Below are 14,894 nucleotides of genomic sequence, written 5' to 3' on the forward strand. Positions count from 1 at the left end.
GAATTTACAGTGCAGTCCTAAAAAGAGTTACTCCACTCTAAGCCCATTGAAAGCAATGGGTTTAGAATGGAATAAATCTGTTTATGATTGCACTGTCAGGGTTCCCTGAATTTTTCAACTATCCTCATATTACTTCAAGACACAGGGAGAAATAAAATATAACTGTATTTCAGGGCTCTCCTTTAAAGTTTTTTCCCCTCATTTTTTACACATCCACCTTGATGGAATTCATTTAATATTATATTACTGAATTAATATGTATTTTATTTTTATCTTTAATTTTATTCCTGTTGTTGCTTTGGAACTTGTTAAAAGAAGCATATAAGTTTCACTCATAAATAGCATATGTTTAATTTTTAATTTCTAAACTATTCTTAATCTGTAACATTAAGTATAAACCTTGCAAAAGAAACTGCTATTTATTTAACATTGCTTAACTATCACCTGGTTCAGAAATTTCAACACATAGTAGAGGCTGGGATCATACCACAGGAACATGTACGCCAGACAGTGTATGATATATGCATGCTTTGTGCAGGAATCTTTCCTTCCAGCGACTGCCTAGATCAGCTGAACAGGGCCGCCTTAACGGACGGGCAACAGGGACAGCTGCCTTGGGTCCCATGCTGGGTGGAGCCTGCCCACCGACTGTTCCACCTCCCCCCACAAAGGATGAGGGGAGAAAAGGAAGAGTAGGTTCCTGCTACCATTCACAGACCTGCTAAACAGTATCTTCTTCACCTCAGCTTGTGATAAACCTGTCTTGGATACGTACAACACTCTGGTCCAGACATTTGGTACTGTTGGAGGCTTGAGAGTTGGAGGCTGACTAGGTCTTGGCAGCCTGCAGATTTGAGGCAAGTACCTTTGACTGCAGATTCTGGTGCTAAGACTGCCGCTGCAGTCAAAGTTAACCTGCCTCAGATCCGCAGGCTCCCCAGGCCCAGGTCCAGCCTCTAGAACTACAGGTCCAGCCAAGTTACCATTTCCCTGTCTCTCAAACTCCCCTGTCTTATTCCAGATGGAAAGCTGTGTTCATCTACAGCAGCAAAACAGAACAGGAGTCCAGGAGCACCTTAAAGATGAACAAAGTTTAATCCAGCACAAGTTTTTGTAATTAGAGCTCACTTCATCAGATTCACAAAGCATCCATGTCATTTAGCATTGTGCTTCAGATGCAAAAATGTCTAAAGCAAACTCTGTAAATTTCATTGAGCCTTCCTTTTCAAATGTGAACTTGGCTCTTTTTCATTAGTATTCATAAAACATTGCATAAATGTTGGAGAAAAGTGAATAAGCAATGTATTTGCGAGGAGCAAAGATCAGAGGGTAGACCAGCTCGGAGGAAGCCTGGGAAATGCATCTACACCATGCAGCGCAGCGAGGTTTCCATAGAGACAGTCAAACAGATCACATTCATTTTAAGGCTTTTGTGCCAAAGATAATGAGAAGCTTGAAAAAGGAAAAATCCAGAAACAGACAGCCTGCAAAATGTTGGACCTCAGAGTAATGTCCATGACTAACTGGCTTTTAATTAAGACTGTTTTTGCTATCACTGGAACTTTTACTGTGTTGCAAGGCAGTTTCCCATATTACTGAAAAGCAAAACTATTCTAATGTGCATTGTAAACCTGATTGGATAAAAGATATATTTGTATGCATTCATCCCTCCCTGTCTGTGGAGGACAGTCACACTTGAAACCTCCCTATTCAGACATAACATACCTTAAGTGCTCGAGCTAGGGGCAAATATTAAGAGGTTGTGTGATCACCCAAATTCTTCACTTGAAGGCTTTCTAGAAGCATCTGTTTAGCCACTGTTTGAGATACGGAGCTGAACTAAATGGTCCTTTGATGTCACGCAGCAAAACAATTCCTGTGCAGGGTTACCAAGAGCCCCTAAAGGCCACCAAGCAAAGATTCCCCTGGACCCAACCCAAATAGCATATGAAAACAAACCACATGAAATACCTGACTCCCATGGGCTTCAGGGTGACCGGAGAAGCAGGATTTTGCCATGCTCTTGTCAGCCCTGTACTTATGAAGAATATACCTTAAAACTGTAAATAATATGACATTAGTCTTAATAGCCCAGCTGATCTGGCCAGATGGATCCATGTCAAAGTAACCTTGTAACTAGAATTCTGTAATATACTATATATAGGTCTGCCCTTGAAAACAGCTCAGAAACTCCAGCTGGTACAGAACACCACAGCTCAGTTACTACTGGGAACTAGATGGAGGATGTACCTAGCCTGAAGTCACTCCATTGGCTACTGATTAGTTTCCAGGTTCAATTCAAGGCAATGGTTATCATTTGCAATGGCCTTCATGGTTTATGACCCACATATCTGCAGGACTGCCTCTCCCAATGTGCTCCATTGCATTTATCTGAACAAAGTCTTCTGCAGGTGCCAACCTGCAAAGGGGTAATCAATAACAGCTGCCCATGCCCCAGCATTCTCTGTTGGGCCCCTACCTGGTGGAATGGCCGACATGACTCTTACTGTTCTACAAGATGGGCAAAATGGATGGGCAAAATCGAAGTGCTCAGAAAGGCATTTTTATAAAGTGAGTGAGGCTGTGGTTAACGTAAATAGAATTTAAGGCATTGTATATATTATGCTGTATTTATTGCATAGCTCTCTTACTTTTCTAATCCAGTTTTATTACCTTGTTTATTGCACAAAATATGTTTCATGTCACTGTTGTCCACTTTTGTAATTGTAATTCCTGCTTTAATGACTGTAGTACATTGTGTTTGTAGTGCAATGATGTCTAATTCTGGAGGGTGTGCATTTTTACTGCATTTTTTAAAGTTATAATCTGCCTTGAGTCACAGCAAGAATATGGCTCAACCAGAGAAAGGCTTTCTCTAGACCATAAATGTGCAAGGATAAGCAATGGAAAACTTTTGAATTAGTCATTTATTAACTCATCACTGCTAAACACTGGTCAGTTTCAAAACAATTGTAAACTCAATTCAAAATGAAGCCTGAAAAAGTCTGAATGTGATCTAGGAAGATTATCTTTCCCCTAAAGTCCTCCCCTCCAGCTGAGACTGATGAAAAACACCTTCAGCAGACAAACCACAACTTATATATACATTGGGGGGGGGGGGCTTATTGGATGCCTCATTCTACCCCTAAGCAGGGCTTTTGTTCTGGGAAAAGAGGTGGTGGAACGGAGTTCTGGAACCTCTTGAAAATGGTCACATGGCTGGTGGCCCCGCCCCCTGATCTCCAGACAGAGGGGGGTTTAGATTGCCCTCCATGCCACCACGGCGCAGAGGGCAATCTAAACTCCCCTCTGTCTGGAGATCAGGGGGCGGGGCCACCCACCATGTGACCATTTTCAAGAGGTTCTGGAACTCCGTTCCACCGCGTTCCCGCTGAAAAAAAGCCCTGCCCCTAAGTATCATGTTGCTATTTCACCTTTGTGATTTCCATGGGTCTTTCCTTCCCACTTTCTCTGACTGTAGAAATAGTGTTTTAAAACAATAACCTTTCCTTTAGAAATAAAGAATACTTTTAACAATATTTTAAAAAGTAGCAATATTTGTAAGCCAGACTTTTTAGATTACATCATAAAATAGACTTCAATAGGGCTCTTTTGTCTGCAAATATAATGCAAGCATCTTGAGTGTAATGGATTATATTGACTCCTATAGCAATAACAGCGAAGGCATCCTTTTTGTTTATGGCAACTTTAAGCACACTTTGGTAAAAAAAATAAAAACGACCTTCTGCAGTACAGCTTTCTTCTGCAGTACATTATTTGGATCCAGCTGGGAGGGAAGATCTCTTCTCTCATGGCTGCAAACAGCAGCAACAGTAGGAATGAGCTTCTTTTGGAAGGAGTTTACCTTTGAGTATTAGAGTTAAGAGTCTGACAAGCAGGAGCCCAAAAGGAAACACAGAGGCAGGGAAAAGATTGTCAGGTTCTGACAATGTTTCATGTATATTTTAACCAAAGAGACTCCATTTTAATCCTGTCAGTGTATTAAGTGTCTTTCTTGCAGGTGGCATGCCTTCCAATAGAAGATATCGTAGAGAAGAAGATTGTTATGACTACAACTCTCCCAGTCCTGGGAAGCTTTCCATTTTCTCAGCCTCAGGCCATTTGTTTTGAGAACCGTGGGGGAGGATGGGGCCTACAGGGGTTTGCTATTCTGTACCTTAGCTTTTGCCTGTCATTCGTAACAACACGTGTATCAGCCAAGATCCTAGGGTCTTGGAGAGTGGACTATAATGGTTGTTATCATTCAGTAAATCTTTTGAAATCAATGGGTTCTTGTCTCATTGCAAGAGGTAGTCTGGATTGCAACTTTTAGCAAGCCACTGTCTGACAAAGATAAATGTTTTGGAAATTTGACAAAAGATAAATGTTTTGGAAATTTGACAAGCAGGAGCCCAAAAGGAAACACAGAGGCAGGGAAAAGATAAATGTTTTGGAAATTTCTCCACTGTCTCATACTTTTCTCCAGATATTGGAAGAGGAATACAATAAGTGGATGGAGAGAGACAGGCAACGGTATGTTCATTTCCGCACTGGTATCTGCCCCGAGTTTAATGCTTTTGAGAAGTGAGTTTTTTTCCCCTGCTTCCTCACAGCATTTTGATGCATTAATGAATCTCTCAGGTTTTCCTGGCTTTTCTCCAATCTTTCTCAAATCAAACTTGCTTTGATCTGAAATTTTGGGAAGATCGCAGTAAAGCCTGGATGGCTGCAGAGTATGTAGGAAAATTCAGATTTTTCCAACCCGCATGGCAGCCATTTCCTTCCTCTGCCAATGGGGGGAGGTGGCTTTTTATTGTTAAAAAAATTGTCACTAGAATATCATAAGATCAATATACCATTGTAACTATAGGTGTAGCATGTTGTCTCAATTCTCAGCTTTCGTTTTTGTTAAAGTCCCTTGCAGAGATAAAAGGGACTTTTGTTAAAGTCCCTTGCAGAGATAAAAGGAAAAAGGCATATCTTCGCAAAGGACTTCATTAGAAACTTATTTTTTTTTTAAAAATGTAAGTTGGGAGTTCAGAGAACCTGCTAGTCCTGTAGTTACAATGGCATGTTGCTATAAAAAAGTCTAGTGCGTTTTTTAAAAAATTGTAGAAACCATAGTGGTCCAGGGGAGAAGAGGTGGCCACTTCTGGGGGATTGGGGCAGGGAAACTGCAGAGAAATCTGTCGCACGGAAGCCCTGTTGCTGCTATCCTTTATCTGCAGCCATACCAGCAATAGATAAGGTTGCCAGATCCCCCATGGTCCAAACCAGGCAGTGGAGTGCTCACCCTCACTCAGGCAGAAAGTGCACATGTGCTCCTGCACTTCCCTGTGGTGCCAGAAAATGACATCATTTTCTGGCATGACAGGAAGGCTATGGGTCACATTGGGGAGTGATTTGTTGAAAATTGTCCTCAAACACTAAGTTTGGGGATGATTTTTTTAATGAATTGCCCCCCCCCCCACATGACCAGTAGCTTCTCTGTCACGCCAGAAAATGTCATTTTCTGGCATCACAGGGGAGCATGCACATGCTCTGTGCACGTGCCTTCCCCTCAGCGGGCAAGTGAGTGGAGACAGCAGGGCAGGGGCTGGGGGCAATGGATTCCTACCCTCAGCAATGGGGGGGGATGGCACCCCTAGCAATATGGAAGCCACAAAATTTCATCCCTGTGCGGAAGCCATCAATGTTTTAGACTAACCACGATGCAAAAAGCTGAAGATGTAATACAAGTGGACAGTCAGGGGAAACCACATATTCAATGAACTATATTAACAACATTATCAACAGTATAGTATTATTATAAGTTGTTGTACAATGTTGTGTTTTTTGCATATTTTTTCACTTCGCATTTTGTATGCATAAATATTTAATTAAAAATATCTTCCTTCAGGATTTGAAAAACTCTTAGGTGGTCCCCCTTAACTGACACTCAGCTACTCTAAATATTTGATACTCCTAAAACATATTTAGTCTTCATCATACTTTGGAGGGTATTTTTCTATGTTGGTTAATTTACAAAGTCATATTTTTCTGCGTATCTGAGGAGTTCTCAAGAATGTAGCTATTCCTGTTCTGTTGGTGGCCTGGCAGCTTTCATGATTGGCATGGGGTCCAGTCATATTACTATTAGAAATAATGATCCTTTTCAATAGCATTTGCTTGTTTAATATTAGAGATCCGTACATTCTAGAAGTTCTTCATAGAGACCCACTATCTTAACCTGACATGTATGAGAGAAAGTAATGACATGGCTACCTGAAAAAAGCAAAGATAATTAGGTAGAACTTCATGACAGTTATCTAGTTCATTTGCAGTCTTCCCTTAGGGTGGTGGATGTGGATCTCTGTCCTCCATTTTTATCCTCACAGCAATCTCATGAAGTAGATTAAACTGAGAAACAATGACTGGCCTAAGGACACCCACTGAGCTTCATGGCAGAGTAGGACCTGAACAAGGGTTTCCCAGATCCTTTACAATTTTACACAGGATCAGATCTAGGGTTGCCTGCGCCCAGGTCAACAGAAGCCCCGCGGTGTCCCGTGCACACGCAAAGTGTGCACGCTCCCTGCACTTCATGATGATTTCACTTTCATGACATCATCATGCAGGCCCCCCGGGAAAAGCATCCCACCCCGCTGCCACTGGAGGGAAGGGAGTGCATGGCAAGCCGGCCACCATGGAACACGGCACGCCGCGGAGCTGGTGGTGGCTGTGCGGGCGGCTGAGTGGAGGGCTAGAAGGCCGCCCGTGCGCATTCCCCTTCCCTGCTGACAGGGTGGCTGTCTTGCTGCGCGCTTCTTTCCCTCCAGCGGTAGGTAGCGCGGGCGGCATGCTTCCAGGGGGCACCCTGCACTGCTGCCAGCCGCCCCGTCAGCGGGGCAGGCAAATGGTGCGGCGGCCTTCCAGCCCTCAATTCAGCCACCCATGCGGCCACCGCCAGCTCCACAGTGCGCCGTGTTCCAGGGTAGCCAGCTTGCCGCCCCTCTTTGGCAGCGTTCGATCTCACCCTGAGTTTACAGTGTTTATAAACTGTTTTGGCTGCTGGTTGCTGGTGGATTTTTGGTGCCATTTCAGACAAAGCCATTTGTGTCCAATTTGCAATGTGGGCTTGAGCCTTTAAAAAAAAACACAGTTTTCTCATTTTCTTAAGTGTTCTGTGTGCTTCTGATCTGCTGCAGTTCACTGTTTGAAATTTTAGCAGCACTTTAGCCAGTGGTTGTTGTGGGTTTTCCGGGCTGTATTGCCGTGGTCTTGGCATTGTAGTTCCTGACGTTTCGCCAGCAGCTGTGGCTGGCATCTTCAGAGGTGTAGCACCAAAAGACAGAGATCTCTCAGTGTCACCTGAAACGTCAGGAACTACAATGCCAAGACCACGGCAATACAGCCCGGAAAACCCACAACAACCATCGTTCTCCAGCCGTGAAAGCCTTCGACAATACTTTAGCCAGTGCTGCCTTTTTGGTTTCCTTTTTTATTTTAATTTATTTTAATGGTAATGATTAGCACTATACCATTGTAATGATATGTGTAGCAGGTTCTCTGAATCACTAGCTTTCTTTTCTTTACGTCTCTAGCCCCTTCTGTTGCAGAAATATGCCTTTTTCTTATATCTCCACAAAGTAAGGAGCTAGAGACTTCCTTTTAAAAAAATGAAATCTGGGGATTCAAAGAATCTTCTACACCTATCATTACAATGCTATAGCACCACAAAAAAGCAGTACTGTTTGAAATGGCCAGAGCAATTCACAAAAGTTCATCCATCAATGTAAATGCTGTTTGAAACCACCACCACCTCACATTGCTTTTCATGAAGTCAGGGCAACAACAGCTAACAACCAAGTTAAAACGGAAATGTGACACTGTCTGGCCACTATACTGCTATCACGTGTAAAGAGGGTACCCTGTGCTGCCTTAGCTGTGGATAAAGAACTGAATTGATTTTACCAGCTATGCTAAAGACCAAAAAAAAAATTGGTTCAGCAGTCTTTTGCATGTTCACTTGGATTTAAGTCTCCATAAATTCAGTGGCACTTATTCCCGGGTAAATGTGCACAAGACTGCATTCTTATACTACCGGAACAAAGCTTCTTATTTCTATGAAGCTATTGATCTACTTACTAGTTTTTGTACCAATGTTAGTAGGTATAGATGAATTGGTCTGTTTGCTTTTACATGTTAGCTTGATATTACTTCACTCTCCTCTAGGCGTCACTGTTATTATTATGATGAAGTCCCATTGAACTGCTTCAATGGATTTTAAATATGATGATAAATGTGACAAACAAGAATAAGAATTAGGAACTACACAAACATCTTCTTGTTGTGAGAGACTGGGCAATCTGTCATCAGATAGTGCAGTCATTTACAAATCAGGTCTCATAATCTCAGCATAGTAATTCATGAGCACATTAGTCTTTGACCACAACCTAAAGTTAATATTTAAAATGCAGCATCTCCTCTCCAAGTAGTTTTGGCTGAGTGTAACTAAGATGTCTGAGGCATATTATTCAGATAATAAAATAGGTAAGAAAATCAGGATTTCTACTCTTAAATAATAATAATTATTATTATTATTTCAATTTATAAACCGCCCATCCTCAAGGGCTCTGGGCAGTGAACGACAGTTAAAATCAATAAAAACAAGAAAACTGTAATTCTAAAATCAACATACAATAAGCAATAATAAAATAAATTAACCAAGTACATTAAAGTGCAATGGTGGGGAGAACCCCCCCACCCCAAAGGTGGGAGGCCGACATGGCACCACCCCCTTCAACCACTGAACGCCTGGCGGAACAGCTCTGTCTTACAGGCCTGGTGGAACGATAATATGTCCCGCTGGGCCCAGGTCTCCATTGACAGAGTGTTCCACCAGGCTGGGGCCAAAACTGAAAAGGCCCTGGCCCTGGTTGAAGCGAGGCGGGCTTCCTTAGGGCCGGGGACCACCAGTAAACATTTATCCGCTGATCGAAGCGGTCTCCGGGGAACATATAGGGAGAAGTGGTCCCGAAGATATGCCGGTCCCAACCCACTCAGGGCTTTAAAGGTAAGAACCAACACCTTGAACCTGATTCAGAATTCAACCGGAAGCCAGTGCAGCTGGCGCAGGACAGGTGTGATATTTGACTGGTAGGATATACCAGTCAGGACCTGCGACGCCGCATTCTGGACCAGTTGTAGTTTCCGGATCAGGCTCAGGGGTAGCCCAGCATAGAGTTACAGTAATCTAGCCTGGAGGTGACCATTGCATGGGTTACTGTAGCCAGGTCCTGGGGCGTCAGGTAAGGGGCAAGTTGCCTGATCTGACGGAGATGGAAAAATGCAGACTTGGCAACCGCCGTGACCTGGGCCTCCATCGAGAGGGAGGCATCCAGAAGCATGCCCAGACCCTTCACCACTGGCAAAGTTGCCAGTGGTGTCCCATCCAGGGCAGGGAGCTGGATCCCAACATCTGGCAGCCCCCATCCCAGCTGCAGGATCTCCGTCTTCACCGGGTTCAGTTTCAGCCTGCTCTGTTTCAACCATGCCATCACAGCCTCCAGAGCTCTGGCCAGATTGTCCGGGGCCGTGTCTGGCCAACTGTCCATCAACAGAAAAAGCTGGGTGTCATCCACATATTGATGACAACCCAGCCCAAACATTTGCACCAACTGGGCGAGGGGGTGCATGTATCTACCCCCTTGTGGAACCCTGCACACCAAAGGTTGATGAGGCGATAGATCTCCCCCAAGCACCACCCTCTGTCCCTGACCCTGGAGAAAGGAGACCAGCCACAGTAAGGCTGTCCCCCTAATCCCGTCAGCGAGGTGCCTGGCCAACAAGTCATAGTCAACCGTGTCAAACACTGCTGTGAGATCGAGTTACACAAGCAGCGCCGACCCACCTCGATCCAGATGCCTGCAAAGGTCATCTGTGAGGGCAACCAAGGCCATTTCCATCCCATGGCCAGGACGGAAGCCGGACTGGAATGGGTCCAGGACTACAGCATCATTCAGGAATTCCTGCAGTTGTACCGCCACCACCTGCTCAATCACCTTGCCCAGGAACGGGAAGTTCGACACTGGGCGGTAACTGGATGGGTTGGTGGGGTCCAAAGATGTTTTTTTCAGGAGGGGCCACACCACCGCCTCCTTTAACGCTCCGGGGAAACCCCCAGAGCTCAGGGAGTTGTTAACGGCCTCCAAATGGTCCCGTAGCCTTCACCACCCAGGATGGGCAGGGGTCCAGAGGACAGGTGGTTGGCCTCATCCCCTGCAGGATCCTGTCAACTTTGTCCCGGGAGCGCAGCCTGAAATGATCTAATATAGACCCAGAAGACAGCCAAGGGGTCTCCAGTTCCCTTACTGTATCAACAGTGGGTGGCAGGCCACAGTGAAGGGACAAGATTTTGTCCGCAAAATAGCTCGCAAAAGCCTCGCAGCCAATAGTCGAATTAAGAATTTGGCGGTTTCCCTGAGAGAGGGAGACCAAGGACCGAACTGTTTGAAATAATTGAGCCGGGCATGAGCTAGCAGACGCAATGGAAGCAGCAAAGAAACCCCTTTGCTGCTTTCACTGCCACCTCATAGGCTTTCATAAACATCCTATAAGATGTTCTTGCCTCTTCGTCGTGCCTCCGCCTCCACACTCGCTCTAGTCATCTCAGAGACCGCTTCATCTGGCGAAGTTCCTCGGTAAACCAAGGAGCTACCTGTTTGCAGGCTCGGAGAGGATGGCAGGGGACAATAACATCGATGGTTGCGGAAAGTCGGCCATGCCAATCATCCATCAGCTCATCTAACGTATTGCCAGGGGGCATTGGATCCTGCAGAGCCACCTGGAAACCAATTGGATCCATAAGTCTCCATGGGCGAGCATAAATCCGCTCACCGCCCACCAGAGAAAGGAGCGGGATGCTCAAACGAACCTTCAGAACAAAGTGATCTGACCATGGCGCTGCATCATAGGCATCCAGGACCACCATCATCCCAACACCAAAAATCAAATCTAGCATGTGACCTGCTTGATGTGTGGGAGCCGAAACAAACTGGGAAAGTCCTAGGGCTGCCATGCCCTAGTCTAAATAATCTTCTTGCATTTCAGTTTATAATGCAGATTCCCCAGAAAGTAGTTTGTAATCTACTAAGACAGTTGATGGTTTTTCGAGACTGCTGTTACTGCTATGATAGCATAATCCCAAATAACAGGCATCTGCCTTCTATATACGCCCTGCTGAATGGCTTTTCCAGTATAAATCTTCATATGCCCCAAGCAGTTAACATATGGGTCTGTAAACATTGCTTACTCTTTTCCTGGCAGTCATTTTTCTTCCATTCACATAGCTTTCTTTCATTAGCAAACGTAGTTCTCTTGTAGCATGTCTTTTCTCAGAGATAAAGTAGAATTGCAAACATACCCTTAAGACTATGTCGTGATTATAAAAATGAACTAGAGCGATTTGTTATTTTCTAATGCACACTCCAATATGGAAAACTTCCTTCCACATAGTATTTTGGCTTGTTTGCAAAATGTGATCTGTATACTGGGAGGCAACCTCTCAAGCTTATGAAACACATTCCAACAAGATATTCTTCAGTAATCTCCTCTGGGGGAGTAACATTTTCCTTTTTGTCCACAAATGACCTATATAGTACCAGAGTCTGTTCACTAATTTTATTTTATTGCTTTGCAGTCTTAGAAAGCCCAAAAACAAGTTCTGTACTAACTAGGGGTGTGCAAAGGCACAGTGGTTCGGCTTTCCTGATTCGGGTATACCCGAATCGAGAAGCCAATTCGGGAACAGCTGTACCCGAATCGGCAAGCCGATTCGGGTATAGCGATTCGGGTATCAATTCAGCTTGATTCGGGGGTTCGGGAAAGCTTTTCAATGGGAAAAAGCCTCCCCAGGCTTCTCTGAAGCCTGGGGGAGGCATTTTCCCACCAAATCAAGCCAAAATTGGTGGGGGACTTCCTCTAACTCCTCTCTAACAACCCCCCAAGTTTCAGACCTATTGGACTTTGGGGGGCCATGTTATGGCCCCCCAAACCAGGTCCCCCTATCCTCTCCTATAAAAGGGCATAGCTTTAGGTTGCTGCTGCTAATCTCCAATTTTGTGCTTGCTGCTGCTGATCTCCATTATTTCCTATGGGGGGAAAATGAAGAGGCAGGCTTCCTTTGCCAGGGGTGGCATTTTGCATGCAAAATGCCCCCCAACCCTCAGGGGCCCTTCTCCCACCTTTCCTCCCACCCCCCACCAAGGCTCAGCCTGCTCCCACTGGGGGGGGGCATTTCATGGCCTCCCCAAGTAGGTGACCTTTTCTCTACAACCTACAGCTGGGGGAGGCTTGTCTTGCCAGGGGTGGCATTTTGCATGCAAAATGCCCCCCAACCCTCTGGGGCCCCTCTCCCACCTTTCCTCCCACCCACACCAAGGCTCAGCCAGCTCCCACTTGGGGGGGGGCATTTCATGGCCTCCCAAAGTAGGTGCTCTCAGACCCCAAAGTCCACCCCCTACAGACCCACACATACCCAATACCCCCCCAGCTGCCACACAGACCCAAATTCCCACATTAGCCCCTCACAGACCCAAATCCACCCCCAGTAGCCCCACACCCATAACCCCAGGAACAGGCTTGCCAGCCCTCTCCCTTTGTTCCCTATGCTGGGAACTTCTAAACTCTCCCAGGGCAATTCTGCACAGCCCAGGGGTGCCACAATGGTGGGCACACTTCTGAGTGCCAGCTTGTCCCTGGGAAAGAGCACCTGAACCACAGACACCCTCCCTCAAATCCCACCACCACCTACAGAGATGGCTGGCCAGCCAGCCCCATTGTTCCCTATGATGGGAACCAACTGCACAACAAAGAATAAAACACGAACAACACAAAATAAAGTTTTTAAAAAATTATTTTCTCCCTTTCAAAGTACAAGTAGGCAAAGCATTATGACACATTACACCAGCAGTCCCCCACACAGAAAAATTAACACAACTCACTTAACATCAGAGAATCACAAAAACACAATTCCTGTCAAAAACACTTTATTTCTTGAACAGCTTTAGGTTACACAGCAGGGGGGGCACACCAAAGGGCATGGCAGCAGTATCTTACACAAAAATAACACAACTCACTTCACATCAGAGAATCACCCAAACACAATTGCTGTCAAAAACGGTGAAGTGGGTTGTATTATTTTGTGTAGTACACTGCTATCATGCCCTGTTGTCCTGTTTTGAGTCCTGTTAATCAAGAGGAAAGAAGGATATAACTATTTTATATAAAAATAAATGAAATAATTCGTACATTTTGTCCTGATTTGTCTAGAAATATTTTTAAATTCCTCAAAATGGATAAACAAAATTTGATTGAGAAATTAGCCAGTAATGTATAAACCACACATAAATGGCATTTTGTGTACAAGGAATATGGAACACAGGGGAAGAATGTGTATGATTGAATACTGGTTGCTTTCAGCTTTTTTGAAATATTCCTGTATCCAGATAAAGTACAAACTCTTTCAGAAGTAAATTTTATCCAGATTCTGTGGAGTCTAGCAGACTGTGAGAAACCAGAAACAGATGGTAAATTATATAGGCAATATCTTGTCCCGTGATTTTCTTTATTTGGATGTTTTTTCCTTGGAGAGTTTGAAAACAGGGAAGCTGATAATAGAACTGGAGACCATTTGGAAAAAAATCATAATTTTAAAAAGACCTCAAAATACTTCTGTTTTGACTGGCGGTTAAAATTTGATTAGTTGTTGGACTGATACAAGGAAAGAAATGTAGATGAAATAATTAAATGCATGATTTCATTAACACTTGGCTTTAAATGTACTTTATTTAATTTGATGCAGCCATTGGTGAAACTTCGCTGCTGCTGTTGTATGAAATGAAAACAATTTCCTCTGTTATCACTAAGAGAGAAATACATGCCTATGCCCTCTGTCCATATATAAGCCCTCCCAAAACTGGAGCAGGAAGCTACGGAATACTGTAACTTAACTTCACCAAACCTTACTGTCTCGTTGGGGAATATACATAAAAGTGTAAGACACACCCTCTTCAATAAGCCCTAGAAAAGTCTTCAGTGTGTTTAACTTTGTAGATATGTACACATGCTTGTGGACAGCAACAGATTTTTAACAGAAGGTATTGCTATGGTTCAGAATAATTTTGGATCATCTATGATTTATGGAGAGTCCAAGCACTGTTTGCCTATGGTTGCAACTGGACAACATGCTAGAAATCCATTACAGGATTTTCAGACATTTCTAATTTCCTTTAAAAACAGATGTGGGAGGTCAGTTTGGATAACAGCCAAGGTACTAGGGAGTGGAGTGTTAATACTTTATTTCATGTGCCATTTCCTGTATAGAAATCTCATCCCCAAGCTATTAGTCCCAGTAGGCTATTTGTCCCACCCACCCAGGGAGTAACAATTTGAGAGGTGTGGTGCGCTACCCAGGAAGTAGCATGGAAGAAGTGTTGGACCCTCCCCTCCTTCCCCAGAGCTCTGATCCTGACACACACATTTAAAGACAATTAAAGTTATCTGGAGATTGTCCACCTTGAGGTACACATACTGCTCTATATGCACCAGGTTATGATTACAGAGAAAATTCATGCAGTAGTGGCTTGTAAAATAGAAGAATGGGGCAGAGAAAGGGTGGACTGTTACTGTGACATGAAAAAGAGGGTTTGGAGGAATAAGCTAATTTCGGATTAAATACATTCAGTGGGTTGTCTCCTGCGATCCTTCAGGGGAATGAGTCGATGATTGCAGATCTTTCCCAAATCACCCCTCACTCCAGCAGTCCTTTTTGACTGCTGATGCCTGAGGATTCCTGAGGACGCAGGACCTGCATGTAAATTGGGTGGCAGCCTTAGCAATGGGGAAGGGAAGGA

General features: G+C 44.3%; 1 protein-coding gene across 1 annotated transcript in view; it reads right to left on the bottom strand.

The window, feature by feature from the left end:
• The window catches only part of EFCC1 (EF-hand and coiled-coil domain containing 1), a 93,959-nt gene that overhangs the window by 36,479 nt on the left and 42,586 nt on the right, over nucleotides 1-14,894 (bottom strand). The gene's annotated exons all lie outside the window — the stretch shown is intronic.

The sequence above is a fragment of the Eublepharis macularius genome, chromosome 4 (genome assembly GCF_028583425.1).
Source record: "Eublepharis macularius isolate TG4126 chromosome 4, MPM_Emac_v1.0, whole genome shotgun sequence".
Taxonomy (NCBI): Eukaryota; Metazoa; Chordata; class Lepidosauria; order Squamata; family Eublepharidae; genus Eublepharis; species Eublepharis macularius.